At 38.6% G+C, this 27,957-nt stretch overlaps 19 non-coding genes across 19 annotated transcripts; all 19 read left to right on the forward strand.

The window, feature by feature from the left end:
- Positions 1-1,662: 1,662 nt before the first annotated feature.
- Positions 1,663-1,733, forward strand: TRNAG-GCC (transfer RNA glycine (anticodon GCC)). Its single transcript has one exon. It is a non-coding gene; the product is annotated as a tRNA-Gly (tRNA).
- Positions 1,734-2,292: 559 nt separating this feature from the next.
- On the forward strand, positions 2,293-2,363 carry TRNAG-GCC (transfer RNA glycine (anticodon GCC)). Its single transcript has one exon. It is a non-coding gene; the product is annotated as a tRNA-Gly (tRNA).
- A 1,097-nt stretch (positions 2,364-3,460) lies between these two features.
- Positions 3,461-3,531, forward strand: TRNAG-GCC (transfer RNA glycine (anticodon GCC)). Its single transcript has one exon. It is a non-coding gene; the product is annotated as a tRNA-Gly (tRNA).
- Positions 3,532-4,627: 1,096 nt separating this feature from the next.
- Positions 4,628-4,698, forward strand: TRNAG-GCC (transfer RNA glycine (anticodon GCC)). Its single transcript has one exon. It is a non-coding gene; the product is annotated as a tRNA-Gly (tRNA).
- A 244-nt stretch (positions 4,699-4,942) lies between these two features.
- Positions 4,943-5,013, forward strand: TRNAG-GCC (transfer RNA glycine (anticodon GCC)). The gene has a single exon. It is a non-coding gene; the product is annotated as a tRNA-Gly (tRNA).
- A 2,008-nt stretch (positions 5,014-7,021) lies between these two features.
- TRNAG-GCC (transfer RNA glycine (anticodon GCC)) lies at positions 7,022-7,092 on the forward strand. The gene has a single exon. It is a non-coding gene; the product is annotated as a tRNA-Gly (tRNA).
- A 3,522-nt stretch (positions 7,093-10,614) lies between these two features.
- TRNAG-GCC (transfer RNA glycine (anticodon GCC)) lies at positions 10,615-10,685 on the forward strand. Its single transcript has one exon. It is a non-coding gene; the product is annotated as a tRNA-Gly (tRNA).
- Positions 10,686-11,244: 559 nt separating this feature from the next.
- Positions 11,245-11,315, forward strand: TRNAG-GCC (transfer RNA glycine (anticodon GCC)). Its single transcript has one exon. It is a non-coding gene; the product is annotated as a tRNA-Gly (tRNA).
- Positions 11,316-12,412: 1,097 nt separating this feature from the next.
- TRNAG-GCC (transfer RNA glycine (anticodon GCC)) lies at positions 12,413-12,483 on the forward strand. Its single transcript has one exon. It is a non-coding gene; the product is annotated as a tRNA-Gly (tRNA).
- Positions 12,484-13,895: 1,412 nt separating this feature from the next.
- Positions 13,896-13,966, forward strand: TRNAG-GCC (transfer RNA glycine (anticodon GCC)). Its single transcript has one exon. It is a non-coding gene; the product is annotated as a tRNA-Gly (tRNA).
- A 1,727-nt stretch (positions 13,967-15,693) lies between these two features.
- On the forward strand, positions 15,694-15,764 carry TRNAG-GCC (transfer RNA glycine (anticodon GCC)). Its single transcript has one exon. It is a non-coding gene; the product is annotated as a tRNA-Gly (tRNA).
- Positions 15,765-16,243: 479 nt separating this feature from the next.
- On the forward strand, positions 16,244-16,314 carry TRNAG-GCC (transfer RNA glycine (anticodon GCC)). The gene has a single exon. It is a non-coding gene; the product is annotated as a tRNA-Gly (tRNA).
- Positions 16,315-16,872: 558 nt separating this feature from the next.
- On the forward strand, positions 16,873-16,943 carry TRNAG-GCC (transfer RNA glycine (anticodon GCC)). Its single transcript has one exon. It is a non-coding gene; the product is annotated as a tRNA-Gly (tRNA).
- A 1,098-nt stretch (positions 16,944-18,041) lies between these two features.
- Positions 18,042-18,112, forward strand: TRNAG-GCC (transfer RNA glycine (anticodon GCC)). Its single transcript has one exon. It is a non-coding gene; the product is annotated as a tRNA-Gly (tRNA).
- A 1,694-nt stretch (positions 18,113-19,806) lies between these two features.
- On the forward strand, positions 19,807-19,877 carry TRNAG-GCC (transfer RNA glycine (anticodon GCC)). Its single transcript has one exon. It is a non-coding gene; the product is annotated as a tRNA-Gly (tRNA).
- Positions 19,878-20,964: 1,087 nt separating this feature from the next.
- On the forward strand, positions 20,965-21,035 carry TRNAS-GGA (transfer RNA serine (anticodon GGA)). Its single transcript has one exon. It is a non-coding gene; the product is annotated as a tRNA-Ser (tRNA).
- A 1,682-nt stretch (positions 21,036-22,717) lies between these two features.
- Positions 22,718-22,788, forward strand: TRNAG-GCC (transfer RNA glycine (anticodon GCC)). The gene has a single exon. It is a non-coding gene; the product is annotated as a tRNA-Gly (tRNA).
- An 806-nt stretch (positions 22,789-23,594) lies between these two features.
- On the forward strand, positions 23,595-23,665 carry TRNAG-GCC (transfer RNA glycine (anticodon GCC)). Its single transcript has one exon. It is a non-coding gene; the product is annotated as a tRNA-Gly (tRNA).
- Positions 23,666-25,375: 1,710 nt separating this feature from the next.
- Positions 25,376-25,446, forward strand: TRNAG-GCC (transfer RNA glycine (anticodon GCC)). Its single transcript has one exon. It is a non-coding gene; the product is annotated as a tRNA-Gly (tRNA).
- Positions 25,447-27,957: the final 2,511 nt, after the last annotated feature.

Genomic DNA, 27,957 nt, shown 5'->3' on the forward strand with positions numbered 1-27,957 from the left:
TATGTAAATTTCAGGTGGAAACAATTGACTAGATTATTTGTATAGATATGGAATCTACATTATCGAGTACTGATACTAACTTAATCTGCATTATGTCACATAAAATTCAATATTTCCTGAAATGTCCGTGATGGAACAACAACATATCGCATTGGTAGTTCAGTGGTAGAATTCTCGCCTGCCACGCAGGAGGCCCGGGTTCGATTCCCGGCCAATGCAAAATGATTTTGGTGCTGTCAATTAATAGTTCAATATGACGTTATGTCTGTGTGTCACTAAAAGCGCGGAAACATATGTAAATTTCAGGTGGAAACAACTGACGAGATTATTTGAATAGATATGGAATCTACATTATCGCGTTCTGATACTAACTTAATCTGCATTATGTCACATAAAATTCAATATTTCCTGAAATGTCCGTGATGGAACAACAACATATCGCATTGGTGGTTCAGTGGTAGATTCCCGGCCAATGCAAAATGATTTTGGTGCTGTCAATTAATAGTTCAATATGACGTTATTTCTGTGTGTCACTAAAAGCGCGGAAATCTCGCACATTGCCCATGCGAGACATATGTAATTTTCAGGTGGAAACAACTTACTAGATTATTTGTATATATATGGAATCTACATTATCGCGTTCTGATACTAACTTGATCTGCATTATGTCACATAAAATTCAATATTTCCTGAAATGTCCGTGATGGAACAAAAACATAGCGCATTGGTGGTTCAGTGGTAGAATTCTCGCCTGCCATGCGGGACGCCCGGGTTCGATTCCCGGTCAATGCAAAATGATTTTGGTGCTGTCAATTAATAGTTCAATATGACGCTATTTCTGTATGTCACTAAAAGCGAGGATATCTCGCACATTGCCCATGCAAGGCGTATGTACATTTCAGGTGGAAACAACTGACTAGATTATTTGTATAGATATGGAATCTACATTATCGAGTACTGATACTCACTTAATCTGCATTATGTCATAAAATTCAATATTTCCTGAAATGTCCGTGATGGAAGAAAAACATAGCGCATTGGTTAGTCAGTGGTAGAATTCTCGCCTGCCACGCGGGAGGCCCGGGTTCGATTCCCGGCCAATGCAAAATGATTTTGGTGCTGTCAATTAATAGTTCAATATGACGTTATTTCTGTGTGTCACTAAAAGCGCGGAAATCTCGCACATTGCCCATGCGAGACATATGTAATTTTCAGGTGGAAACAACTTACTAGATTATTTGTATATATATGGAATCTACATTATCGCGTTCTGATACTAACTTGATCTGCATTATGTCACATAAAATTCAATATTTCCTGAAATGTCCGTGATGGAACAAAAACATAGCGCATTGGTGGTTCAGTGGTAGAATTCTCGCCTGCCATGCGGGAGGCCCGGGTTCGATTCCCGGTCAATGCAAAATGATTTTGGTGCTGTCAATTAATAGTTCAATATGACGCTATTTCTGTATGTCACTAAAAGCGAGGATATCTCGCACATTGCCCATGCAAGGCGTATGTACATTTCAGGTGGAAACAACTGACTAGATTATTTGTATAGATATGTAATCTACATTATCGAGTACTGATACTCACTTAATCTGCATTATGTCATAAAATTCAATATTTCCTGAAATGTCCGTGATGGAAGAAAAACATAGCGCATTGGTGGTTCAGTGGTAGAATTCTCGCCTGCCACGCGGGAGGCCCGGGTTCGATTCCCGGCCAATGCAAAATGATTTTGGTGCTGTCAATTAATAGTTCAATATGACGTTATTTCTGTGTGTCACTAAAAGCGCGGAAATCTCGCACATTGCCCATGCGAGACATATGTAATTTTCAGGTGGAAACAACTTACTAGATTATTTGTATATATATGGAATCTACATTATCGCGTTCTGATACTAACTTGATCTGCATTATGTCACATAAAATTCAATATTTCCTGAAATGTCCGTGATGGAACAAAAACATAGCGCATTGGTGGTTCAGTGGTAGAATTCTCGCCTGCCATGCGGGAGGCCCGGGTTCGATTCCCGGTCAATGCAAAATGATTTTGGTGCTGTCAATTAATAGTTCAATATGACGCTATTTCTGTATGTCACTAAAAGCGAGGATATCTCGCACATTGCCCATGCAAGGCGTATGTACATTTCAGGTGGAAACAACTGACTAGATTATTTGTATAGATATGGAATCTACATTATCGAGTACTGATACTCACTTAATCTGCATTATGTCACATAAAATTCAATATTTCCTGAAATGTCCGTGATGAAACAAAAACATAGCGCATTGGTGGTTCAGTGGTAGAATTCTCGCCTGCCACGCGGGAGGCCCGGGTTCGATTCCCGGCCAATGCAAAATGATTTTGGTGCTGTCAATTAATAGTTCAATATGACGTTATTTCTGTGTGTCACTAAAAGCGCGGAAATCTCGCACATTGCCCATGCGAGACATATGTAATTTTCAGGAGGAAAAACTGACTAGATTATTTGTATAGATATGGAATCTACATTGTCGAGTACTGATACTATCTTAATCTGCATTATGTCACATAAAATTCAATATTTCCTGAAATGTCCGTGATGGAACAAAAACATAGCGCATTGGTGGTTCAGTGGTAGAATTCTCGCCTGCCATGCGGGAGGCCCGGGTTCGATTCCCGGCCAATGCAAAATGATTTTGGTGCTGTCAATTAATAGTTCAATATGACGCTATTTCTGTATGTCACTAAAAGCGCGGATATCTCGCACATTGCCCATGCAAGGCGTATGTAAATTTCAGGTGGAAACAATTGACTAGATTATTTGTATAGATATGGAATCTACATTATCGAGTACTGATACTAACTTAATCTGCATTATGTCACATAAAATTCAATATTTCCTGAAATGTCCGTGATGGAACAACAACATATCGCATTGGTGGTTCAGTGGTAGATTCCCGGCCAATGCAAAATGATTTTGGTGCTGTCAATTAATAGTTCAATATGACGTTATGTCAGTGTGTCACTAAATGCGCGGAAACATATGTAAATTTCAGGTGGAAACAACTGACGAGATTATTTGAATAGATATGGAATCTACATTATCGCGTTCTGATACTAACTTAATCTGCATTATGTCACATAAAATTCAATATTTCCTGAAATGTCCGTGATGGAACAACAACATATCGCATTGGTTGTTCAGTGGTAGATTCCCGGCCAATGCAAAATGATTTTGGTGCTGTCAATTAATAGTTCAATATGACGCTATTTCTGTGTGTCACTAAAAGCGCGGAAATCTCGCACATTGCACATGCGAGACATATGTAAATTTCAGGTGGAAACAACTGACTAGATTATTTGTATAGATATGGAATCTACATTATCGAGTACTGATACTCACTTAATCTGCATTATGTCACATAAAATTCAATATTTCCTGAAATGTCCGTGATGGAACAAAAACATAGCGCATTGGTGGTTCAGTGGTAGAATTCTCGCCTGCCACGCGGGAGGCCCGGGTTCGATTCCCGGCCAATGCAAAATGATTTTGGTGCTGTCAATTAATAGTTCAATATGACGTTATTTCTGTGTGTCACTAAAAGCGCGGAAATCTCGCACATTGCCCATGCGAGACATATGTAATTTTCAGGAGGAAAAACTGACTAGATTATTTGTATAGATATGGAATCTACATTGTCGAGTACTGATACTATCTTAATCTGCATTAAGTCACATAAAATTCAATATTTCCTGAAATGTCCGTGATGGAACAAAAACATAGCGCATTGGTGGTTCAGTGGTAGAATTCTCGCCTGCCATGCGGGAGGCCCGGCTTCGATTCCCGGCCAATGCAAAATGATTTTGGTGCTGTCAATTAATAGTTCAATATGACGTTATGTCTGTGTGTCACTAAAAGCGCGGAAACATATGTAAATTTCAGGTGGAAACAACTGACGAGATTATTTGAATAGATATGGAATCTACATTATCGCGTTCTGATACTAACTTAATCTGCATTATGTCACATAAAATTCAATATTTCCTGAAATGTCCGTGATGGAACAACAACATATCGCATTGGTGGTTCAGTGGTAGATTCCCGGCCAATGCAAAATGATTTTGGTGCTGTCAATTAATAGTTCAATATGACGCTATTTCTGTATGTCACTAAAAGCGCGGATATCTCGCACATTGCCCATGCAAGGCGTATGTAAATTTGAGGTGGAAACAACTGACTAGATTATTTGTATAGATATGGAATCTACATTATCGAGTTCTGATACTAACTTAATCTGCATTATGTCACATAAAATTCAATATTTCCTGAAATGTCCGTGATGGAACAACAACATATCGCATTGGTGGTTCAGTGGTAGATTCCCGGCCTATGCAAAATGATTTTGTGCTGTCAATTAATAGTTCAATATGACGTTATTTCTGTGTGTCACTAAAAGCGCGGAAATCTCGCACATTGCCCATGCGAGACGTATGTAAATTTCAGGTGGAAACAACTAACTAGATTATTTGTATATATATGGAATCTACATTATCGAGTACTGATACTAACTTAATCTGCATTATGTCACATAAAATTTAATATTTCCTGAAATGTCCGTGATGGAACAACAACATATCGCATTGGTGGTTCAGTGGTAGAATTCTCGCCTGCCACGCGGGAGGCCCGGGTTCGATTCCCGGCCAATGCAAAATGATTTTGGTGCTGTCAATTAATAGTTCAATATGACGTTATTTCTGTGTGTCACTAAAAGCGCGGAAATCTCGCACATTGCCCATGCGAGACGTATGTAAATTTCAGGTGGAAACAATTGACTAGATTATTTGTATAGATATGGAATCTACATTATCGAGTACTGATACTAACTTAATCTGCATTATGTCACATAAAATTCAATATTTCCTGAAATGTCCGTGATGGAACAACAACATATCGCATTGGTGGTTCAGTGGTAGAATTCTCGCCTGCCACGCGGGAGGCCCGGGTTCGATTCCCGGCCAATGCAAAATGATTTTGGTGCTGTCAATTAATAGTTCTATATGACGTCATTTCTGTGCGTCACTAAAAGCGCGGAAATCTCGCACATTGCCCATGCGAGACGTATGTAAATTTCAGGTGGAAACAATTGACTAGATTATTTGTATAGATATGGAATCTACATTATCGAGTACTGATACTAACTTAATCTGCATTATGTCACATAAAATTCAATATTTCCTGAAATGTCCGTGATGGAACAACAACATATCGCATTGGTAGTTCAGTGGTAGAATTCTCGCCTGCCACGCGGGAGGCCCGGGTTCGATTCCCGGCCAATGCAAAATGATTTTGGTGCTGTCAATTAATAGTTCAATATGACGTTATGTATGTGTGTCACTAAAAGCGCGGAAACATATGTAAATTTCAGGTGGAAACAACTGACGAGATTATTTGAATAGATATGGAATCTACATTATCGCGTTCTGATACTAACTTAATCTGCATTATGTCACATAAAATTCAATATTTCCTGAAATGTCCGTGATGGAACAACAACATATCGCATTGGTGGTTCAGTGGTAGATTCCCGGCCAATGCAAAATGATTTTGGTGCTGTCAATTAATAGTTCAATATGACGCTATTTCTGTATGTCACTAAAAGCGCGGATATCTCGCACATTGCCCATGCAAGGCGTATGTAAATTTGAGGTGGAAACAACTGACTAGATTATTTGTATAGATATGGAATCTACATTATCGAGTTCTGATACTAACTTAATCTGCATTATGTCACATAAAATTCAATATTTCCTGAAATGTCCGTGATGGAACAACAACATATCGCATTGGTGGTTCAGTGGTAGATTCCCGGCCTATGCAAAATGATTTTGTGCTGTCAATTAATAGTTCAATATGACGTTATTTCTGTGTGTCACTAAAAGCGCGGAAATCTCGCACATTGCCCATGCGAGACGTATGTAAATTTCAGGTGGAAACAACTGACTAGATTATTTGTATATATATGGAATCTACATTATCGAGTACTGATACTAACTTAATCTGCATTATGTCACATAAAATTTAATATTTTCTGAAATGTCCGTGATTGATCAACAACATATCGCATTGGTGATTCAGTGGTAGAATTCTCGCCTGCCACGCGGGAGGCCCGGGTTCGATTCGCGGCCAATGCAAAATGATTTTGGTGCTGTCAATTAATAGTTCAATATGACGCTATTTCTGTATGTCACTAAAAGCGCGGATATCTCGCACATTGCCCATGCAAGGCGTATGTAAATTTCAGTTGGAAACAACTGACTAGATTATTTGTATAGATATGGAATCTACATTATCGAGTTCTGATACTAACTTAATCTGCATTATGTCACATAAAATTCAATATTTCCTGAAATGTCCGTTATGGAACAACAACATAGCGCATTGGTGGTTCAGTGGTAGATTCCCGGCCTATGCAAAATGATTTTGGTGCTGTCAATTAATAGTTCAATATGACGTCATTTCTGTGTGTCACTAAAAGCGCGGAAATCTCGCACATTGCCCATGCGAGACGTATGTAAATTTCAGGTGGAAACAACTGACTAGATTATTTGTATATATATGGAATCTACATTATCGAGTACTGATACTAACTTAATCTGCATTATGTCACATAAAATTTAATATTTCCTGAAATGTCCGTGATGGAACAACAACATATCGCATTGGTGGTTCAGTGGTAGAATTCTCGCCCGCCACGCGGGAGGCCCGGGTTCGATTCCCGGCCAATGCAAAATGATTTTGGTGCTGTCAATTAATAGTTCAATATGACGTTATTTCTGTGTGTCACTAAAAGCGCGGAAATCTCGCACATTGCCCATGCGAGACGTATGTAAATTTCAGGTGGAAACAATTGACTAGATTATTTGTATAGATATGGAATCTACATTATCGAGTACTGATACTAACTTAATCTGCATTATGTCACATAAAATTCAATATTTCCTGAAATGTCCGTGATGGAACAACAACATATCGCATTGGTGGTTCAGTGGTAGAATTCTCGCCTGCCACGCGGGAGGCCCGGGTTCGATTCCCGGCCAATGCAAAATGATTTTGGTGCTGTCAATTAATAGTTCTATATGACGTCATTTCTGTGCGTCACTAAAAGCGCGGAAATCTCGCACATTGCCCATGCGAGACGTATGTAAATTTCAGGTGGAAACAATTGACTAGATTATTTGTATAGATATGGAATCTACATTATCGAGTACTGATACTAACTTAATCTGCATTATGTCACATAAAATTCAATATTTCCTGAAATGTCCGTGATGGAACAACAACATATCGCATTGGTAGTTCAGTGGTAGAATTCTCGCCTGCCACGCGGGAGGCCCGGGTTCGATTCCCGGCCAATGCAAAATGATTTTGGTGCTGTCAATTAATAGTTCAATATGACGTTATGTATGTGTGTCACTAAAAGCGCGGAAACATATGTAAATTTCAGGTGGAAACAACTGACGAGATTATTTGAATAGATATGGAATCTACATTATCGCGTTCTGATACTAACTTAATCTGCATTATGTCACATAAAATTCAATATTTCCTGAAATGTCCGTGATGGAACAACAACATATCGCATTGGTGGTTCAGTGGTAGATTCCCGGCCAATGCAAAAAGATTTTGGTGCTGTCAATTAATAGTTCAATATGACGCTATTTCTGTATGTCACTAAAAGCGCGGATATCTCGCACATTGCCCATGCAAGGCGTATGTAAATTTCAGGTGGAAACAACTGACTAGATTATTTGTATAGATATGGAATCTACATTATCGAGTTCTGATACTAACTTAATCTGCATTATGTCACATAAAATTCAATATTTCCTGAAATGTTCGTGATGGAACAACAACATATCGCATTGGTGGTTCAGTGGTAGATTCCCGGCCTATGCAAAATGATTTTGTGCTGTCAATTAATAGTTCAATATGACGTTATTTCTGTGTGTCACTAAAAGCGCGGAAATCTCGCACATTGCCCATGCGAGACGTATGTAAATTTCAGGTGGAAACAACTGACTAGATTATTTGTATATATATGGAATCTACATTATCGAGTACTGATACTAACTTAATCTGCATTATGTCACATAAAATTTAATATTTTCTGAAATGTCCGTGATTGATCAACAACATATCGCATTGGTGATTCAGTGGTAGAATTCTCGCCTGCCACGCGGGAGGCCCGGGTTCGATTCGCGGCCAATGCAAAATGATTTTGGTGCTGTCAATTAATAGTTCAATATGACGCTATTTCTGTATGTCACTAAAAGCGCGGATATCTCGCACATTGCCCATGCAAGGCGTATGTAAATTTCAGTTGGAAACAACTGACTAGATTATTTGTATAGATATGGAATCTACATTATCGAGTTCTGATACTAACTTAATCTGCATTATGTCACATAAAATTCAATATTTCCTGAAATGTCCGTTATGGAACAACAACATAGCGCATTGGTGGTTCAGTGGTAGATTCCCGGCCTATGCAAAATGATTTTGGTGCTGTCAATTAATAGTTCAATATGACGTCATTTCTGTGTGTCACTAAAAGCGCGGAAATCTCGCACATTGCCCATGCGAGACGTATGTAAATTTCAGGTGGAAACAACTGACTAGATTATTTGTATATATATGGAATCTACATTATCGAGTACTGATACTAACTTAATCTGCATTATGTCACATAAAATTTAATATTTCCTGAAATGTCCGTGATGGATCAACAACATATCGCATTGGTGGTTCAGTGGTAGAATTCTCGCCTGCCACGCGGGAGGCCCGGGTTCGATTCCCGGCCAATGTATAATGATTTTGGTGCTGTCAATTAATAGTTCAATATGACGTCATTTCTGTGCGTCACTAAAAGCGCGGAAATCTCGCACATTGCCCATGCGAGACGTATGTAAATTTCAGGTGGAAACAATTGACTAGATTATTTGTATAGATATGGAATCTACATTATCGAGTACTGATACTAACTTAATCTGCATTATGTCACATAAAATTCAATATTTCCTGAAATGTCCGTGATGGAACAACAACATATCGCATTGGTAGTTCAGTGGTAGAATTCTCGCCTGCCACGCAGGAGGCCCGGGTTCGATTCCCGGCCAATGCAAAATGATTTTGGTGCTGTCAATTAATAGTTCAATATGACGTTATGTCTGTGTGTCACTAAAAGCGCGGAAACATATGTAAATTTCAGGTGGAAACAACTGACGAGATTATTTGAATAGATATGGAATCTACATTATCGCGTTCTGATACTAACTTAATCTGCATTATGTCACATAAAATTCAATATTTCCTGAAATGTCCGTGATGGAACAACAACATATCGCATTGGTGGTTCAGTGGTAGATTCCCGGCCAATGCAAAATGATTTTGGTGCTGTCAATTAATAGTTCAATATGACGTTATTTCAGTGTGTCACTAAAAGCGCGGAAATCTCGCACATTGCCCATGCGAGACATATGTAATTTTCAGGTGGAAACAACTTACTAGATTATTTGTATATATATGGAATCTACATTATCGCGTTCTGATACTAACTTGATCTGCATTATGTCACATAAAATTCAATATTTCCTGAAATGTCCGTGATGGAACAAAAACATAGCGCATTGGTGGTTCAGTGGTAGAATTCTCGCCTGCCATGCGGGACGCCCGGGTTCGATTCCCGGTCAATGCAAAATGATTTTGGTGCTGTCAATTAATAGTTCAATATGACGCTATTTCTGTATGTCACTAAAAGCGAGGATATCTCGCACATTGCCCATGCAAGGCGTATGTACATTTCAGGTGGAAACAACTGACTAGATTATTTGTATAGATATGGAATCTACATTATCGAGTACTGATACTCACTTAATCTGCATTATGTCATAAAATTCAATATTTCCTGAAATGTCCGTGATGGAAGAAAAACATAGCGCATTGGTTAGTCAGTGGTAGAATTCTCGCCTGCCACGCGGGAGGCCCGGGTTCGATTCCTGGCCAATGCAAAATGATTTTGGTGCTGTCAATTAATAGTTCAATATGACGTTATTTCTGTGTGTCACTAAAAGCGCGGAAATCTCGCACATTGCCCATGCGAGACATATGTAATTTTCAGGTGGAAACAACTTACTAGATTATTTGTATATATATGGAATCTACATTATCGCGTTCTGATACTAACTTGATCTGCATTATGTCACATAAAATTCAATATTTCCTGAAATGTCCGTGATGGAACAAAAACATAGCGCATTGGTGGTTCAGTGGTAGAATTCTCGCCTGCCATGCGGGAGGCCCGGGTTCGATTCCCGGTCAATGCAAAATGATTTTGGTGCTGTCAATTAATAGTTCAATATGACGCTATTTCTGTATGTCACTAAAAGCGAGGATATCTCGCACATTGCCCATGCAAGGCGTATGTACATTTCAGGTGGAAACAACTGACTAGATTATTTGTATAGATATGGAATCTACATTATCGAGTACTGATACTCACTTAATCTGCATTATGTCATAAAATTCAATATTTCCTGAAATGTCCGTGATGGAAGAAAAACATAGCGCATTGGTGGTTCAGTGGTAGAATTCTCGCCTGCCACGCGGGAGGCCCGGGTTCGATTCCCGGCCAATGCAAAATGATTTTGGTGCTGTCAATTAATAGTTCAATATGACGTTATTTCTGTGTGTCACTAAAAGCGCGGAAATCTCGCACATTGCCCATGCGAGACATATGTAATTTTCAGGTGGAAACAACTTACTAGATTATTTGTATATATATGGAATCTACATTATCGCGTTCTGATACTAACTTGATCTGCATTATGTCACATAAAATTCAATATTTCCTGAAATGTCCGTGATGGAACAAAAACATAGCGCATTGGTGGTTCAGTGGTAGAATTCTCGCCTGCCATGCGGGAGGCCCGGGTTCGATTCCCGGTCAATGCAAAATGATTTTGGTGCTGTCAATTAATAGTTCAATATGACGCTATTTCTGTATGTCACTAAAAGCGAGGATATCTCGCACATTGCCCATGCAAGGCGTATGTACATTTCAGGTGGAAACAACTGACTAGATTATTTGTATAGATATGGAATCTACATTATCGAGTACTGATACTCACTTAATCTGCATTATGTCACATAAAATTCAATATTTCCTGAAATGTCCGTGATAAAACAAAAACATAGCGCATTGGTGGTTCAGTGGTAGAATTCTCGCCTGCCACGCGGGAGGCCCGGGTTCGATTCCCGGCCAATGCAAAATGATTTTGGTGCTGTCAATTAATAGTTCAATATGACGTTATTTCTGTGTGTCACTAAAAGCGCGGAAATCTCGCACATTGCCCATGCGAGACATATGTAATTTTCAGGAGGAAAAACTGACTAGATTATTTGTATAGATATGGAATCTACATTGTCGAGTACTGATACTATCTTAATCTGCATTATGTCACATAAAATTCAATATTTCCTGAAATGTCCGTGATGGAACAAAAACATAGCGCATTGGTGGTTCAGTGGTAGAATTCTCGCCTGCCATGCGGGAGGCCCGGGTTCGATTCCCGGCCAATGCAAAATGATTTTGGTGCTGTCAATTAATAGTTCAATATGACGCTATTTCTGTATGTCACTAAAAGCGCGGATATCTCGCACATTGCCCATGCAAGGCGTATGTAAATTTCAGGTGGAAACAATTGACTAGATTATTTGTATAGATATGGAATCTACATTATCGAGTACTGATACTAACTTAATCTGCATTATGTCACATAAAATTCAATATTTCCTGAAATGTCCGTGATGGAACAACAACATATCGCATTGGTGGTTCAGTGGTAGATTCCCGGCCAATGCAAAATGATTTTGGTGCTGTCAATTAATAGTTCAATATGACGTTATGTCTGTGTGTCACTAAATGCGCGGAAACATATGTAAATTTCAGGTGGAAACAACTGACGAGATTATTTGAATAGATATGGAATCTACATTATCGCGTTCTGATACTAACTTAATCTGCATTATGTCACATAAAATTCAATATTTCCTGAAATGTCCGTGATGGAACAACAACATATCGCATTGGTGGTTCAGTGGTAGATTCCCGGCCAATGCAAAATGATTTTGGTGCTGTCAATTAATAGTTCAATATGACGCTATTTCTGTGTGTCACTAAAAGCGCGGAAATCTCGCACATTGCACATGCGAGACATATGTAAATTTCAGGTGGAAACAACTGACTAGATTATTTGTATAGATATGGAATCTACATTATCGAGTACTGATACTCACTTAATCTGCATTATGTCACATAAAATTCAATATTTCCTGAAATGTCCGTGATGGAACAAAAACATAGCGCATTGGTGGTTCAGTGGTAGAATTCTCGCCTGCCACGCGGGAGGCCCGGGTTCGATTCCCGGCCAATGCAAAATGATTTTGGTGCTGTCAATTAATAGTTCAATATGACGTTATTTCTGTGTGTCACTAAAAGCGCGGAAATCTCGCACATTGCCCATGCGAGACATATGTAATTTTCAGGAGGAAAAACTGACTAGATTATTTGTATAGATATGGAATCTACATTGTCGAGTACTGATACTATCTTAATCTGCATTAAGTCACATAAAATTCAATATTTCCTGAAATGTCCGTGATGGAACAAAAACATAGCGCATTGGTGGTTCAGTGGTAGAATTCTCGCCTGCCATGCGGGAGGCCCGGGTTCGATTCCCGGCCAATGCAAAATGATTTTGGTGCTGTCAATTAATAGTTCAATATGACGCTATTTCTGTATGTCACTAAAAGCGCGGATATCTCGCACATTGCCCATGCAAGGCGTATGTAAATTTCAGGTGGAAACAATTGACTAGATTATTTGTATAGATATGGAATCTACATTATCGAGTACTGATACTAACTTAATCTGCATTATGTCACATAAAATTTAATATTTCCTGAAATGTTCGTGATGGAACAACAACATATCGCATTGGTGGTTCAGTGGTAGAATTCTCGCCTGCCATGCGGGAGGCCTGGGTTCGATTCCCGGCCAATGTATAATGATTTTGGTGCTGTCAATTAATAGTTCAATATGACGTCATTTCTGTGCGTCACTAAAAGCGCGGAAATCTCGCACATTGCCCATGCGAGACGTATGTAAATTTCAGGTGGAAACAATTGACTAGATTATTTGTATAGATATGGAATCTACATTATCGAGTACTGATACTAACTTAATCTGCATTATGTCACATAAAATTCAACATTTCCTGAAATGTCCGTGATGGAACAACAACATATCGCATTGGTGGTTCAGTGGTAGATTCCCGGCCAATGCAAAATGATTTTGGTGCTGTCAATTAATAGTTCAATATGACGTTATGTCTGTGTGTCACTAAATGCGCGGAAACATATGTAAATTTCAGGTGGAAACAACTGACGAGATTATTTGAATAGATATGGAATCTACATTATCGCGTTCTGATACTAACTTAATCTGCATTATGTCACATAAAATTCAATATTTCCTGAAATGTCCGTGATGGAACAACAACATATCGCATTGGTGGTTCAGTGGTAGATTCCCGGCCAATGCAAAATGATTTTGGTGCTGTCAATTAATAGTTCAATATGACGTTATTTCTGTGTGTCACTAAAAGCGCGGAAATCTCGCACATTGCACATGCGAGACATATGTAAATTTCAGGTGGAAACAACTGACTAGATTATTTGTATAGATATGGAATCTACATTATCGAGTACTGATACTCACTTAATCTGCATTATGTCACATAAAATTCAATATTTCCTGAAATGTCCGTGATGGAACAAAAACATAGCGCATTGGTGGTTCAGTGGTAGAATTCTCGCCTGCCACGCGGGAGGCCCGGGTTCGATTCCCGGCCAATGCAAAATGATTTTGGTGCTGTCAATTAATAGTTCAATATGACGTTATTTCTGTGTGTCACTAAAAGCGCGGAAATCTCGCACATTGCCCATGCGAGACATATGTAATTTTCAGGAGGAAAAACTGACTAGATTATTTGTATAGATATGGAATCTACATTGTCGAGTACTGATACTATCTTAATCTGCATTAAGTCACATAAAATTCAATATTTCCTGAAATGTCCGTGATGGAACAAAAACATAGCGCATTGGTGGTTCAGTGGTAGAATTCTCGCCTGCCATGCGGGAGGCCCGGGTTCGATTCCCGGCAAATGCAAAATGATTTTGGTGCTGTCAATTAATAGTTCAATATGACGCTATTTCTGTATGTCACTAAAAGCGCGGATATCTCGCACATTGCCCATGCAAGGCGTATGTAAATTTCAGGTGGAAACAATTGACTAGATTATTTGTATAGATATGGAATCTACATTATCGAGTACTGATACTAACTTAATCTGCATAATGTCACATAAAATTTAATATTTCCTGAAATGTTCGTGATGGAACAACAACATATCGCATTGGTGGTTCAGTGGTAGAATTCTCGCCTGCCACGCGGGAGGCCCGGGTTCGATTCCCGGCCAATGTATAATGATTTTGGTGCTGTCAATTAATAGTTCAATATGACGTCATTTCTGTGCGTCACTAAAAGCGCGGAAATCTCGCACATTGCCCATGCGAGACGTATGTAAATTTCAGGTGGAAACAATTGACTAGATTATTTGTATAGATATGGAATCTACATTATCGAGTACTGATACTAACTTAATCTGCATTATGTCACATAAAATTCAATATTTCCTGAAATGTCCGTGATGGAACAACAACATATCGCATTGGTGGTTCAGTGGTAGATTCCCGGCCAATGCAAAATGATTTTGGTGCTGTCAATTAATAGTTCAATATGACGTTATGTCTGTGTGTCACTAAATGCGCGGAAACATATGTAAATTTCAGGTGGAAACAACTGACGAGATTATTTGAATAGATATGGAATCTACATTATCGCGTTCTGATACTAACTTAATCTGCATTATGTCACATAAAATTCAATATTTCCTGAAATGTCCGTGATGGAACAACAACATATCGCATTGGTGGTTCAGTGGTAGATTCCCGGCCAATGCAAAATGATTTTGGTGCTGTCAATTAATAGTTCAATATGACGCTATTTCTGTATGTCACTAAAAGCGCGGATATCTCGCACATTGCCCATGCAAGGCGTATGTAAATTTCAGGTGGAAACAATTGACTAGATTATTTGTATAGATATGGAATCTACATTATCGAGTACTGATACTAGCTTAATCTGCATTATGTCACATAAAATTCAATAATTCCTGAAATGTCCGTGATGGAACAACAACATATCGCATTGGTGGTTCAGTGGTAGAATTCTCGCCTGCCACGCGGGAGGCCCGGGTTCGATTCCCGGCCTATGCAAAATGATTTTGGTGCTGTCAATTAATAGTTCAATATGACGTTATTTCTGTGTGTCACTAAAAGCGCGGAAATCTCGCACATTGCCCATGCGAGACGTATGTAAATTTCAGGTGGAAACAATTGACTAGATTATTTGTATAGATATGGAATCTACATTATCGAGTACTGATACTAACTTAATCTGCATTATGTCACATAAAATTCAATATTTCCTGAAATGTCCGTGATGGAACAACAACATATCGCATTGGTGGTTCAGTGGTAGAATTCTCGCCTGCCACGCGGGAGGCCCGGGTTCGATTCCCGGCCAATGCAAAATGATTTTGGTGCTGTCAATTAATAGTTCAATATGACGTTATGTCTGTGTGTCACTAAAAGCGCGGAAACATATGTAAATTTCAGGTGGAAACAACTGACGAGATTATTTGAATAGATATGGAATCTACATTATCGCGTTCTTATACTAACTTAATCTGCATTATGTCACATAAAATTCAATATTTCCTGAAATGTCCGTGATGGAACAACAACATATCGCATTGGTGGTTCAGTGGTAGATTCCCGGCCTATGCAAAATGATTTTGGTGCTGTCAATTAATAGTTCAATATGACGTTATGTCTGTGTGTCACTAAAAGCGCGGAAACATATGTAAATTTCAGGTGGAAACAACTGACGAGATTATTTGAATAGATATGGAATCTACATTATCGAGTACTGATACTCACTTAATCTGCATTATGTCACATAAAATTCAATATTTCCTGAAATGTCCGTGATGGAACAAAAACATAGCGCATTGGTGGTTCAGTGGTAGAATTCTCGCCTGCCACGCGGGAGGCCCGGGTTCGATTCCCGGCCAATGCAAAATGATTTTGGTGCTGTCAATTAATAGTTCAATATGACGTTATTTCTGTGTGTCACTAAAAGCGCGGAAATCTCGCACATTGCCCATGCGAGACATATGTAATTTTCAGGAGGAAAAACTGACTAGATTATTTGTATAGATATGGAATCTACATTGTCGAGTACTGATACTATCTTAATCTGCATTAAGTCACATAAAATTCAATATTTCCTGAAATGTCCGTGATGGAACAAAAACATAGCGCATTGGTGGTTCAGTGGTAGAATTCTCGCCTGCCATGCGGGAGGCCCGGGTTCGATTCCCGGCCAATGCAAAATGATTTTGGTGCTGTCAATTAATAGTTCAATATGACGCTATTTCTGTATGTCACTAAAAGCGCGGATATCTCGCACATTGCCCATGCAAGGCGTATGTAAATTTCAGGTGGAAACAATTGACTAGATTATTTGTATAGATATGGAATCTACATTATCGAGTACTGATACTAACTTAATCTGCATTATGTCACATAAAATTTAATATTTCCTGAAATGTTCGTGATGGAACAACAACATATCGCATTGGTGGTTCAGTGGTAGAATTCTCGCCTGCCACGCGGGAGGCCCGGGTTCGATTCCCGGCCAATGCAAAATGATTTTGGTGCTGTCAATTAATAGTTCAATATGACGTCATTTCTGTGCGTCACTAAAAGCGCGGAAATCTCGCACATTGCCCATGCGAGACGTATGTAAATTTCAGGTGGAAACAATTGACTAGATTATTTGTATAGATATGGAATCTACATTATCGAGTACTGATACTAACTTAATCTGCATTATGTCACATAAAATTCAATATTTCCTGAAATGTCCGTGATGGAACAACAACATATCGCATTGGTGGTTCAGTGGTAGATTCCCGGCCAATGCAAAATGATTTTGGTGCTGTCAATTAATAGTTCAATATGACGTTATGTCTGTGTGTCACTAAATGCGCGGAAACATATGTAAATTTCAGGTGGAAACAACTGACGAGATTATTTGAATAGATATGGAATCTACATTATCGCGTTCTGATACTAACTTAATCTGCATTATGTCACATAAAATTCAATATTTCCTGAAATGTCCGTGATGGAACAACAACATATCGCATTGGTGGTTCAGTGGTAGATTCCCGGCCAATGCAAAATGATTTTGGTGCTGTCAATTAATAGTTCAATATGACGCTATTTCTGTATGTCACTAAAAGCGCGGATATCTCGCACATTGCCCATGCAAGGCGTATGTAAATTTCAGGTGGAAACAATTGACTAGATTATTTGTATAGATATGGAATCTACATTATCGAGTACTGATACTAGCTTAATCTGCATTATGTCACATAAAATTCAATAATTCCTGAAATGTCCGTGATGGAACAACAACATATCGCATTGGTGGTTCAGTGGTAGAATTCTCGCCTGCCGCGCGGGAGGCCCGGGTTCGATTCCCGGCCTATGCAAAATGATTTTGGTGCTGTCAATTAATAGTTCAATATGACGTTATTTCTGTGTGTCACTAAAAGCGCGGAAATCTCGCACATTGCCCATGCGAGACGTATGTAAATTTCAGGTGGAAACAATTGACTAGATTATTTGTATAGATATGGAATCTACATTATCGAGTACTGATACTAACTTAATCTGCATTATGTCACATAAAATTCAATATTTCCTGAAATGTCCGTGATGGAACAACAACATATCGCATTGGTGGTTCAGTGGTAGAATTCTCGCCTGCCACGCGGGAGGCCCGGGTTCGATTCCCGGCCAATGCAAAATGATTTTGGTGCTGTCAATTAATAGTTCAATATGACGTTATGTCTGTGTGTCACTAAAAGCGCGGAAACATATGTAAATTTCAGGTGGAAACAACTGACGAGATTATTTGAATAGATATGGAATCTACATTATCGCGTTCTTATACTAACTTAATCTGCATTATGTCACATAAAATTCAATATTTCCTGAAATGTCCGTGATGGAACAACAACATATCGCATTGGTGGTTCAGTGGTAGATTCCCGGCCAATGCAAAATGATTTTGGTGCTGTCAATTAATAGTTCAATATGACGTTATTTCTGTGTGTCACTAAAAGCGCGGAAATCTCGCACATTGCCCATGCGAGACATATGTAATTTTCAGGTGGAAACAACTGACTAGATTATATGTATAGATATGGAATCTACATTATCGAGTACTGATACTAACTTAATCTGCATTATGTCACATAAAATTCAATATTTCCTGAAATGTCCGTTATGGAACAACAACATATCGCATTGGTGGTTCAGTGGTAGAATTCTCGCCTGCCACGCGTGAGGCCCGGGTTCGATTCCCGGCCAATGCAAAATGATTTTGGTGCTGTCAATTAATAGTTCAATATGACGCTATTTCTGTATGTCACTAAAAGCGCGGATATCTCGCACATTGCCCATGCAAGGCGTATGTAAATTTCAGGTGGAAACAACTGACTAGATTATTTGTATAGATATGGAATCTACATTATCGAGTTCTGATACTAACTTAATCTGCATTATGTCACATAAAATTCAATATTTCCTGAAATGTCCGTGATGGAACAAAAACATAGCGCATTGGTGGTTCAGTGGTAGAATTCTCGCCTGCCATGCGTTAGGCCCGGGTTCGATTCCCTGCCAATGCAAAATGATTTTGGTGCTGTCAATTAATAGTTCAATATGACGCTATTTCTGTGTGTCACTAAAAGCGCGGAAATCTCGCACATTGCCCATGGGAGACGTATGTAAATTTCAGGTAGAAACAATTGACTAGATTATTTGTATAGATATGGAATCTACATTATTGAGTACTGATACTAACTTAATCTGCATTATGTCACATAAAATTCAATATTTCCTGAAATGTCCGTGATGGAACATTGGTGGTTCAGTGGTAGAATTCTCGCCTGCCACGCGGGAGGCCCGGGTTCGATTCCCGGCCAATGCAAAATGATTTTGGTGCTGTCAATTAATAGTTCAATATGACGTTATGTCTGTGTGTCACTAAAAGCGCGGAAACATATGTAAATTTCAGGTGGAAACAACTGACCAGATTATTTGAATAGATATGGAATCTACATTATCGCGTTCTTATACTAACTTAATCTGCATTATGTCACATAAAATTCAATATTTCCTGAAATGTCCGTGATGGAACAACAACATATCGCATTGGTGGTTCAGTGGTAGATTCCCGGCCAATGCAAAATGATTTTGGTGCTGTCAATTAATAGTTCAATATGACGTCATTTCTGTGTGTCACTAAAAGCGCGGAAATCTCGCACATTGCCCATGCGAGACGTATGTAAATTTCAGGTGGAAACAACTGACTAGATTATTTGTATATATATATGGAATCTACATTATCGAGTACTGATACTAACTTAATCTGCATTATGACACATAAAATTCAATATTTCCTGAAATGTCCGTGATGGAACAAAAACATAGCGCATTGGTGGTTCAGTGGTAGAATTCTCGCCTGCCACGCGGGAGGCCCGGGTTCGATTCCCGGCCAATGCAAAATGATTTTGGTGCTGTCAATTAATAGTTCAATATGACGCTATTTCTGTATGTCACTAAAAGCGCGGATATCTCGCACATTGCCCATGCAAGGCGTATGTAAATTTTAGGTGGAAACTACTGACTAGATTATTTGTATAGATATGGAATCTACATTATCGAGTTCTGATACTAACTTAATCTGCATTATGTCTCATAAAATTCAATATTTCCTGAAATGTCTGTGATGGAACAACAACATATCGCATTGGTGGTTCAGTGGTAGATTCCCGGCCTATGCAAAATGATTTTGGTGCTGTCAATTAATAGTTCAATATGACGTCATTTCTGTGTGTCACTAAAAGCGCGGAAATCTCGCACATTGCCCATGCGAGACGTATGTAAATTTCAGGTGGAAACAACTGACTAGATTATTTGTATATATATGGAATCTACATTATCGAGTACTGATACTAACTTAATCTGCATTATGTCACATAAAATTTAATATTTCCTGAAATGTCCGTGATGGAACAACAACATATCGCATTGGTGGTTCAGTGGTAGATTCGCGGCCTATGCAAAATGATTTTGGTGCTGTCAATTAATAGTTCAATATGACGTCATTTCTGTGTGTCACTAAAAGCGCGGAAATCTCGCACATTGCCCATGCGAGACGTATGTAAATTTCAGGTGGAAACAACTGACTAGATTATTTGTATATATATGGAATCTACATTATCGAGTACTGATACTAACTTAATCTGCATTATGTCACATAAAATTTAATATTTCCTGAAATGTCCGTGATGGAACAACAACATATCGCATTGGTGGTTCAGTGGTAGATTCCCGGCCTATGCAAAATGATTTTGGTGCTGTCAATTAATAGTTCAATATGACGTCATTTCTGTGTGTCACTAAAAGCGCGGAAATCTCGCACATTGCCCATGCGAGACGTATGTAAATTTCAGGTGGAAACAACTGACTAGATTATTTGTATAGATATGGAATCTACATTATCGAGTACTGATACTAACTTAATCTGCATTATGACACATAAAATTCAATATTTCCTGAAATGTCCGTGATGGAACAAAAACATAGCGCATTGGTGGTTCAGTGGTAGAATTCTCGCCTGGAACGCGGGATGCCCGGGTTCGATTCCCGGCCAATGCAAAATGATTTTGGTGCTGTCAATTAATAGTTCAATATGACGCTATTTCTGTATGTCACTAAAAGCGCGGATATCTCGCACATTGCCCATGCAAGGCGTATGTAAATTTCAGGTGGAAACAACTGACTAGATTATTTGTATAGATATGGAATCTACATTATCGAGTTCTGATACTAACTTAATCTGCATTATGTCACATAAAATTCAATATTTCCTGAAATGTCCGTGATGGAACAACAACATATCGCATTGGTGGTTCAGTGGTAGATTCCCGGCCTATGCAAAATGATTTTGGTGCTGTCAATTAATAGTTCAATATGACGCCATTTCTGTGTGTCACTAAAAGCGCGGAAATCTCGCACATTGCCCATGCGAGACGTATGTAAATTTCAGGTGGAAACAACTGACTAGATTATTTGTATATATATGGAATCTACATTATCGAGTACTGATACTAACTTAATCTGCATTATGTCACATAAAATTTAATATTTCCTGAAATGTCCGTGATGGAACAACAACATATCGCATTGGTGGTTCAGTGGTAGATTCCCGGCCTATGCAAAATGATTTTGGTGCTGTCAATTAATAGTTCAATATGACGTCATTTCTGTGTGTCACTAAAAGCGCGGAAATCTCGCACATTGCCAATGCGAGACGTATGTAAATTTCAGGTGGAAACAACTGACTAGATTATTTGTATATATATGGAATCTACATTATCGAGTACTGATACTAACTTAATCTGCATTATGTCACATAAAATTTAATATTTCCTGAAATGTCCGTGATGGAACAACAACATATCGCATTGGTGGTTCAGTGGTAGAATTCTCGCCTGCCACGTGGGAGGCCGGGTTCGATTCCCGGCCAATGCAAAATGATTTCGCTGCTGTCAATTAATAGTTCAATATGACGCTATATCTGTATGTCACTAATAGCGCGGATATCTCGCACATTGCCCATGCAAGGCGTATGTAAATTTCAGGTGGAAACAACTGACTAGATTATTTGTATAGATATGGAATCTACATTATCGAGTTCTGATACTAACTTAATCTGCATTATGTCACATAAAATTCAATATTTCCTGAAATGTCCGTGATGGAACAACAACATATCGCATTGGTGGTTCAGTGGTAGATTCCCGGCCTATGCAAAATGATTTTGGTGCTGTCAATTAATAGTTCAATATGACGTCATTTCTGTGTGTCACTAAAAGCGCGGAAATCTCGCACATTGCCCATGCGAGACGTATGTAAATTTCAGGTGGAAACAACTGACTAGATTATTTGTATATATATGGAATCTACATTATCGAGTACTGATACTAACTTAATCTGCATTATGTCACATAAAATTTAATATTTCCTGAAATGTCCGTGATGGAACAACAACATATCGCATTGGTGGTTCAGTGGTAGATTCCCGGCCTATGCAAAATGATTTTGGTGCTGTCAATTAATAGTTCAATATGACGTCATTTCTGTGTGTCACTAAAAGCGCGGAAATCTCGCACATTGCCCATGCGAGACGTATGTAAATTTCAGGTGGAAACAACTGACTAGATTATTTGTATAGATATGGAATCTACATTATCGAGTACTGATACTAACTTAATCTGCATTATGACACATAAAATTCAATATTTCCTGAAATGTCCGTGATGGAACAAAAACATAGCGCATTGGTGGTTCAGTGGTAGAATTCTCGCCTGCCACGCGGGAGGCCCGGGTTCGATTCCCGGCCAATGCAAAATGATTTTGGTGCTGTCAATTAATAGTTCAATATGACGCTATTTCTGTATGTCACTAAAAGCGCGGATATCTCGCACATTGCCCATGCAAGGCGTATGTAAATTTCAGGTGGAAACAACTGACTAGATTATTTGTATAGATATGGAATCTACATTATCGAGTTCTGATACTAACTTAATCTGCATTATGTCACATAAAATTCAATATTTCCTGAAATGTCCGTGATGGAACAACAACATATCGCATTGGTGGTTAGGTGGTAGATTCCCGGCCTATGCAAAATGATTTTGGTGCTGTCAATTAATAGTTCAATATGACGCCATTTCTGTGTGTCACTAAAAGCGCGGAAATCTCGCACATTGCCCATGCGAGACGTATGTAAATTTCAGGTGGAAACAACTGACTAGATTATTTGTATATATATGGAATCTACATTATCGAGTACTGATACTAACTTAATCTGCATTATGTCACATAAAATTTAATATTTCCTGAAATGTCCGTGATGGAACAACAACATATCGCATTGGTGGTTCAGTGGTAGATTCCCGGCCTATGCAAAATGATTTTGGTGCTGTCAATTAATAGTTCAATATGACGTCATTTCTGTGTGTCACTAAAAGCGCGGAAATCTCGCACATTGCCCATGCGAGACGTATGTAAATTTCAGGTGGAAACAACTGACTAGATTATTTGTATAGATATGGAATCTACATTATCGAGTACTGATACCAACTTAATCTGCATTATGACACATAAAATTCAATATTTCCTGAAATGTCCGTGATGGAACAAAAACATAGCGCATTGGTGGTTCAGTGGTAGAATTCTCGCCTGCCACGCGGGAGGCCCGGGTTCGATTCCCGGCCAATGCAAAATGATTTTGGTGCTGTCAATTAATAGTTCAATATGACGATATTTCTGTATGTCACTAAAAGCGCGGATATCTCGCACATTGCCCATGCAAGGCGTATGTAAATTTCAGGTGGAAACAACTGACTAGATTATTTGTATAGATATGGAATCTACATTATCGAGTTCTGATACTAACTTAATCTGCATTATGTCACATAAAATTCAATATTTCCTGAAATGTCCGTGATGGAACAACAACATATCGCATTGGTGGTTCAGTGGTAGATTCCCGGCCTATGCAAAATGATTTTGGTGCTGTCAATTAATAGTTCAATATGACGTCATTTCTGTGTGTCACTAAAAGCGCGGAAATCTCGCACATTGCCCATGCGAGACGTATGTAAATTTCAGGTGGAAACAACTGACTAGATTATTTGTATATATATGGAATCTACATTATCGAGTACTGATACTAACTTAATCTGCATTATGTCACATAAAATTTAATATTTCCTGAAATGTCCGTGATGGAACAACAACATATCGCGTTGGTGGTTCAGTGGTAGAATTGTCGCCTGCCACGCGGGAGGCCCGGGTTCGATTCCCGGCCAATGCAAAATGATTTTGGTGCTGTCAATTAATAGTTCAATATGACGTTATTTCTGTGTGTCACTAAAAGCGCGGAAATCTCGCACATTGCCCATGCGAGACGTATGTAAATTTCAGGTGAAAACAACTGACTAGATTATTTGTATAGATATGGAATCTACATTATCGCGTTCTGATACTAACTTAATCTGCATTATGTCACATAAAATTCAATATTTCCTGAAATGTCCGTGATGGAACAACAACATATCGCATTGGTGGCTCAGTGGTAGATTCCCGGCCAATGCAAAATGATTTTGGTGCTGTCAATTAATAGTTCAATATGACGCTATTTCTGTATGTCACTAAAAGCGCGGATATCTCGCACATTGCCCATGCAAGGCGTATGTAAATTTCAGGTGGAAACAACTGACTAGATTATTTGTATAGATATGGAATCTACATTATCGAGTTCTGATACTAACTTAATCTGCATTATGTCACATAAAATTCAATATTTCCTGAAATGTCCGTGATGGAACAACAACATATCGCATTGGTGGTTCAGTGGTAGATTCCCGGCCTATGCAAAATGATTTTGTGCTGTCAATTAATAGTTTAATATGACGTTATTTCTGTGTGTCACTAAAAGCACGGAAATCTCGCACATTGCCCATGCGAGACGTATGTAAATTTCAGGTGGAAACAACTGACTAGATTATTTGTATATATATGGAATCTACATTATCGAGTACTGATACTAACTTAATCTGCATTATGTCACATAAAATTTAATATTTTCTGAAATGTCCGTGATGGATCAACAACATATCGCATTGGTGGTTCAGTGGTAGAATTCTCGCCTGCCACGCGGGAGGCTCGGGTTCGATTCACGGCCAATGCAAAATAATTTTGGTGCTGTCAATTAATATTTCAATATGACGTCTGTGTGTCACGAAAAGCGCAGAAATCTCGCACATTGACTGTGCGACATATATGTAAATCTCAGGTGGAAACAACTGACTAGATTATTTGTATAGATATGGAATCTACATTATCGCGTTCTGATACTAACTGATCTGCATTATGTCACATAAAATTCAATATTTCCTGAAATGTCCGTGATGGAACAACAACATATCGCATTGGTGGTTCAGTGGTAGAATTCTCGCCTGCCACGCGGGAGGCCCGGGTTCGATTCCCGGCCAATGCAAAATGAATTTGGTGCTGTCAATTAATAGTTCAATATGACGTTATTTCTGTGTGTCACTAAAAGCGCGGAAATCTCGCACATTGCCTAAGCGAGACGTATGTAAATTTCAGGTGGAAACAATTGACTAGATTATTTGTATAGATATGGAATCTACATTATCGAGTTCTGATACTAACTTAATCTGCATTATGTCACATAAAATTCAATATTTCCTGAAATGCAAATGCAAAATGATTTTGGTGCTGTCAATTAATAGTTCAATATGACGTTATGTCTGTGTGTCACTAAAAGCGCGTAAACATATGTAAATTTCAGGTGGAAAAAACTGACGAGATTATTTGTATAGATATGGAATCTACATTATCGCGTTCTGATACTAACTTAATCTACATTATGTCACATAAAATTCAATATTTCCTGAAATGTCCGTGATGAAACAACAACATATCGCATTGGTGGTTCAGTGGTAGATTCCCGGCCAATGCAAAATGATTTTGGTGCTGTCAATTAATAGTTCAATATGACGTTATTTCTGTGTGTCACTAAAAGCGCGGAAATCTCGCACATTGCCCATGCGAGACGTATGTAAATTTCAGGTGGAAACAATTGACTAGATTATTTGTATATATATGGAATCTACATTATCGAGTACTGATACTAACTTAATCTGCATTATGTCACATAAAATTTAATATTTTCTGAAATGTCCGTGATGGATCAACAACATATCGCATTGGTGGTTCAGTGGTAGAATTCTCGCCTGCCACGCGGGAGACTCGGGTTCGATTCCCGGCCAATGCAAAATGATTTTGGTGCTGTCAATTAATATTTCAATATGACGTCTGTGTGTCACGAAAAGCGCAGAAATCTCGCACATTGACTGTGCGACATATATGTAAATTTCAGGTGGAAACAACTGACTAGATTATTTGTATAGATATGGAATCTACATTATCGCGTTCTGATACTAACTTGATCTGCATTATGTCACATAAAATTCAATATTTCCTGAAATGTCCGTGATGGAACAACAACATATCGCATTGGTGGTTCAGTGGTAGAATTCTCGCCTGCCACGCGGGAGGCCCGGGTTCGATTCGCGGCCAATGCAAAATGATTTTGGTGCTGTCAATTAATAGTTCAATATGACGCTATTTCTGTATGTCACTAAAAGCGCGGATATCTCGCACATTGCCCATGCAAGGCGTATGTAAATTTCAGGTGGAAACAACTGACTAGATTATTTGTATAGATATGGAATCTACATTATCGAGTTCTGATACTAACTTAATCTGCATTATGTCACATAAAATTCAATATTTCCTGAAATGTCCGTGATGGAACAACAACATATCGCATTGGTGGTTCAGTGGTAGAATTCTCGCCTGCCACGCGGGAGGCCTGGGTTCGATTCCCGGCCAATGCAAAATGATTTTGGTGCTGTCAATTAATAGTTCAATATGACGATATGTCTGTGTGTCACTAAAAGCGCGGAAACATATGTAAATTTCAGGTGGAAACAACTGACGAGATTATTTGAATAGATATGGAATCTACATTATCGCGTTCTGATACTAACTTAATCTGCATTATGTCACATAAAATTCAATATTTCCTGAAATGTCCGTGATGGAACAACAACATATCGCATTGGTGGCTCAGTGGTAGATTCCCGGCCAATGCAAAATGATTTTGGTGCTGTCAATTAATAGTTCAATATGACGTTATTTCTGTGTGTCACTAAAAGCGCGGAAATCTCGCACATTGCCCATGCGAGACATATGTAATTTTCAGGTGGAAACAACTGACTAGATTATTTGTATAGATATGGAATCTACATTATCGAGTACTGATACTAACTTAATCTGCATTATGTCACATAAAATTCAATATTTCCTGAAATGTCCGTGATTGAACAAAAACATAGCGCATTGGTGGTTCAGTGGTAGAATTCTCGCCTGCCATGCGGGAGGCCCGGGTTCGATTCCCGGCCAATGCAAAATGATTTTGGTGCTGTCAATTAATAGTTCAATATGACGCTATTTCTGTATGTCACTAAAAGCGCGGATATCTCGCACATTGCCCATGCAAGGCGTATGTAAATTTCAGGTGGAAACAACTGACTAGATTATTTGTATAGATATGGAATCTACATTATCGAGTTCTGATACTAACTTAATCTGCATTTTGTCACATAAAATTCAATATTTCCTGAAATGTCCGTGATGGAACAACAACGTATCGCATTGGTGGTTCAGTGGTAGATTCCCGGCCTATGCAAAATGATTTTGTGCTGTCAATTAATAGTTCAATATGACGTTATTTCTGTGTGTCACTAAAAGCGCGGAAATCTCGCACATTGCCCATGCGAGACGTATGTAAATTTCAGGTGGAAACAACTGACTAGATTATTTGTATATATATGGAATCTACATTATCGAGTACTGATACTAACTTAATCTGCATTATGTCACATAAAATTTAATATTTTCTGAAATGTCCGTGATGGAT

This window comes from Saccoglossus kowalevskii, chromosome 17, assembly GCF_978046115.1.
Source record: "Saccoglossus kowalevskii chromosome 17, keSacKowa6.1, whole genome shotgun sequence".
NCBI lineage: Eukaryota > Metazoa > Hemichordata > Enteropneusta > Harrimaniidae > Saccoglossus > Saccoglossus kowalevskii.